Genomic DNA, 4,822 nt, shown 5'->3' on the forward strand with positions numbered 1-4,822 from the left:
AGTTAGAAGGGAAGGGAAGGGAAGTTAGAAGGGAAGGGAAGGGAAGGGAAGGGAAGTTAGAAGGGAAGGGAGAGATAAAAATCTTGGGGTGAGGAGTAGTTTGCTGGTGCCAGCTTGAACTAGCTCTTAAGAACTGATTGTTATATTTTCAATGTGAACATCTATACCTAAATGAGCAAATTACAAATCAGGGCATAATTTGTTGTTTTGTTAGTTGTCTAGATTTAGTAAAGTACTGGAGAAAATGCAGATTAAATTTACAAGTGTGTCCTACATATGTTCCCTCCCCATCTAGAACTGGTTGTTAAATATTTGTCAAAATACCCCTGCTTCAGGCACACTCATAGTTAGGAGGCATGATGAACCAGCAAAGCAGACTGAAGAAAGATTAGAAAGAAAAGAGGCTTAGAAAGTAGTGTCATGAAAACCAAGTCAAGGAGTATTCAAGAGATGATGGTAGCCAAAAGGTGACAAAGAGAGAAAAGAGTGAGGAATGACTAAGGATCATCAGATTTAAGAATTAAGAAATCACTAGTTACTTTAGAAAGAACATTTTCATTTGAGTGATGAGGTTAGAAGCCAGGTGGCAAAGAGGTGAGGAATGAGTCAAAGAGGAGGCAAAGGCAGCTAGTATAAATAGATTTTTCATGGAATTTGGATGAAAAAGAAAGTAGAAATATGGGATGATAGTGTGAGGGAGGAGTGAGGTCTAAGTTGTTATTGTTTCATAGAAATATGTCCAGCAGAGATCATATTTGGCTGCACAAAATAGCATGTGTAGTGCTTTCATACAAATAGAAGATTTTTTTAAGAAATAAAAACTTGGGGCAGCTGGGTAGCTCAGTGGATTGAGAGTCAGACCTAGAGACAGGAGGTCCTAGGTTCAAATCCAGCCTCAGACACTTCCAAGCTGTGTGAGCCTGGGCAAGTCACTTGACCCCCATTGTCCACCCTTACCACTCTTCCACCTATGAGCCAATACACAGAAGTTAAGGGCTTAAAAAAAGACATAAAAACTTTAAGTCAAATTTATAATATTACAAATAACATTTAAATTAGACAGTATGAGTTGATTTGCCTCCTTTTACATACAGTAACTATTTTCCCTAAGCCAACAAAATCAATATACTGAACAGTTCTTCTTTTTGAATAATGGATTATAATAAATGAGGCTGCTTTTCTAAGAGCTTTCCCTGGCTTACTCTATAAACATAAGCTAGCCTATAAACTAATAATAAGAATTTCTCAAAGATCAATGATTCAAAATTCTAAGTATTATAAATTATTCTGTGTGGTACATTTTTGCTGTTTCCATTTTTTTCTTCAAAAAACCCTTACCTTCTGTCCTAGAATCCATACTGTGATTCTAAGTGACTTGCACAGGGTCACACAGCTAGAAAGTGTCTGAGGTCAGATATGAACCCAAGACCTCCTGTCTATAGGCCTACCTCTCAATCAACTGAGCCATCCAGATGCTCCCTTGCTGTTTCCATTTTTAGTGATGATGTACTTAGAATACTGTTTTGAATTTATCATACAGGAGAAGCATGAAATATGCCTCTAAGAACATTGAACCAGACATCCTTGAAGGAAGTTTTGCCATTCTCATCTTTAGCAATTTTCCTCCAGCAGTCAATTGTCCCAGCATATGTGTTATCAGTTCCTCCTGCACAGACGGTATCAGCATTCACCGCCTTGTTGTATCAAAGAATAGGAGACCATGCTTGCTAGGAATCAGTGACAGTGCAATCATCCAATTTATTATAATATATTATTCATTGGATCTGGGAGCATGCTTTTTGCTGTGGCCTAGATTCCAACATAGGCTTCCTAGTAAGTAATAATACCCTGCACTGAAGCATTAAACCTTGATAAAAACCTATAAATTCCATCAGATTTGGTGATTTTCACAAGGATGTCTCCCAAGCCTTCAAATTCTCTCTCAGTGCCAGATTTCTCAACATCAGCTGCTAAGTGAGTCCTCACAAAATCCAAGGGATAGACAAAGCACCAAGAAGTGGCCCCAGCTGCACCCCCAGAGGCAAAGTTAACAGGGAAACACCTCCCAAACTGTGTGTGCTTTGTCCACTCCTCCCAAAACATTTGTTTACACTTATGCTTAAAGGCAAAATTAAAGGCCTGGGTGGGGAACTATCTGATGATATTTGCTAAGTTTACCATGCCAAGAAGAAAAAAAAAACTATCTTTTGGATCTTTTGGAATTCAGATTATCAGCCACAATTTGATTACTTGCATGCTGCACCTGCAGTAAGAGCTTGACTCTTTCAATGAGGACCACCTCCATCTTGGAGATAGCCACTGTAGTGCTTGGCAAAGGAAGAGGCCTTGATGTTCAGCATAGTTCTAGAAAGGGGCAGATGGTAGAATTAGAGTCAGAGAGTCGGCGTGAGAGGAGCTAAAACCAGATAATGAGTTGCTGCCTATACAGCCCTTTGCTACACATTGGACCAAAAGTTGTATTAATTCATATTAATGAACTTGATATAAAATATTCCTTACTGTAAGCCCTTACTGTAGCAAAATATTCTTTCCATTGCCACATTGCAGTCACGAGTTACATCCCATGTAGTCTTGATTCTTTCTGTAAAGTCATATTGACCTCCTGTAAAACTACATCACCATATATAGTGTGGGAGATAGAATAGATATCTTGAACCTCTCTTCTCCAAGGGATAATTTAATTCCTACCAGTAAGGGAAATAGGAGGTTAAGGCCAGAAGTCTGGCCAAACTCTTCTCCTTAGAAAGGGGGTACCAGGCTAGAATCTATCTGCTCCCTTAAATATTATTTGTCTGGGGGAGGTGATTTCCAGGTTCAATAAAACTTCTGATAAGTGTTTCATTAATTGAGTGGAGAAGGAGGACTCCAAGCTTTATATCCAAGGCTTGACTTCCATCCTACCAAATAACAGTTCCATAATGAACATGTTTTGCAGTTATCAAAGAAACCAATTAATCCACATGACAGGAAAACAAAAATCAAAGAAAAAATATATATAGGAGAATATATACCAGATAATACAGAGGGAAGGAGCTCTCCCTTTTGGAATAAGATAATTCTCTCAAGAGTGAGATTCCTAAAATGAAGGGATTGGGGAATGGCTGAACAAATTGTGGCATATGATGATGATGGGATACTATTGTGCTACAAGGAATGATAAACTGGTGGATTTCTATATGGACTGGAAAGACCTCCATGCTGATGCAGAGTGAAATGAGCAGAATTAGGAAAACATTGTACACAGTAATTGAAACATTATGGGATGATAATATGTAATCAGTTTTGCTACTAATAGCAATGTAATGATCCAAGACCATTCTGAGGGACTTATGAGAAAGAATGCTGTCCACATCCAGAAAAAGAACTGTGGGAGTAGAAATGCAGAAGAAAAACATATTATTTATCACATGGTTCTATGAGTATATGATTAGGGGTTCTGATTTTAAAAGATCCCTTTATAACAAGTATGAATAATATGGAGGTAGGTTTTGAGCACTAATATATGTATAACCCAGTGGAACTGCTTGTCAGCTCCAGGACGGGAGAGGGAAGTGGGGAAGGAGAGAACATGAATTATGTTACCATGGGAAAATATTCTAAATAAATAAAATTTTAAAATACATATATATTTTTTAAAGATTCCTAGATTTCATCTAAGAGAAAGTTCCCCCAAGTCTCTACAGTATCGAGCTTGAGATAGATGCATGGAGATGGAGACTGCCAGCTCCTCTCATGTTGGCTTCTTCTCAGAGTCTTTTCCTTTAGCAACCTGAAATGGGGTTGGCTTCTTCCCTCTTGAAGTTTGAAGCCAGAAGCACCCAAAGTAAATGCGGAATGCTGATAAGACTCAAGTGACTCCTAGAAAGCTAAATGAAGAGCTCTCTTATCTCTCAGTCTTGCCAACTCTTCCTCACTTCTCATGCAGGCATAGGGTATTGATCTCCACCAATAAGGAGAGTACTATATCAATAGGCTTTGGAACTCAAGTTATGGGACCATCTATATTGTCTTCACCTCTCTTTCCTGGTAGTGTCTCCTTTGAATTACTGGGGATCTCTACTGTTATTCCTAGGACATCTGGTTTGACAGCTATATATGGATTTTTTCCCTCTTTACCTTCATTTTAATTTTTCATTAATTCATTGCTTCTAGCAACTAGTAAAGCATTGATTGGATCAAGAAGTTTTCAGGCAAATTATTTTCCATCTTTCAATAGCTGCAATCCAAATTGAATTATATCAATTTTGGCTCCACAAAATATACCCAAAGCAATAAGCCAAAAACATGCCCTCAAATCAGCTTTTTTTTTTAACATTTATTAATATTCATTTTTAACATGGTTACATGATTCATGCTCCACCTTTCCCCTTCAACCCCCCCTCCTGCACCCCCACCCACCCATGGCCGATGCGCATTTCCACTAGTTTTGTCATGTGTCCTTGATCAAGACCAATTTCCAAATTGTTGGTAGTTGCATAGGTGTGGTAGTTTCGAGTCCACACCCTCAATCATGTCCACCCCGACCCATGCGTTCAAGCAGTTGTTTTTCTTATATGTTTCCTCTCCTGCAATCCTTCCTCTGAATGTGGGTAGCTTTCTTTACCATAAATCCCTCAGAATTGTCCTGGGTCATTGCATTGCTGCTGGTACAGAGGTCCATTACATTCAATTTTACCACAGTATATCAGTGTACAGAGTTCTTCTGGCTCTGCTCCTTTCACTCTGCATCAGTTCCCGGAGGTCTCTCCAGTTCACCTGGAACTTCTCCAGTTTATTATTCCTTTTAGCACAATAGTATTCC

At 38.7% G+C, this 4,822-nt stretch overlaps 1 pseudogene; it reads right to left on the reverse strand.

Moving 5' to 3' along the window:
• Positions 1-1,510: 1,510 nt before the first annotated feature.
• Positions 1,511-2,327, reverse strand: LOC123254382 (annotated as a pseudogene).
• Positions 2,328-4,822: the final 2,495 nt, after the last annotated feature.

This window comes from Gracilinanus agilis, unplaced genomic scaffold (genome assembly GCF_016433145.1).
Source record: "Gracilinanus agilis isolate LMUSP501 unplaced genomic scaffold, AgileGrace unplaced_scaffold20776, whole genome shotgun sequence".
Taxonomy (NCBI): domain Eukaryota; kingdom Metazoa; phylum Chordata; class Mammalia; order Didelphimorphia; family Didelphidae; genus Gracilinanus; species Gracilinanus agilis.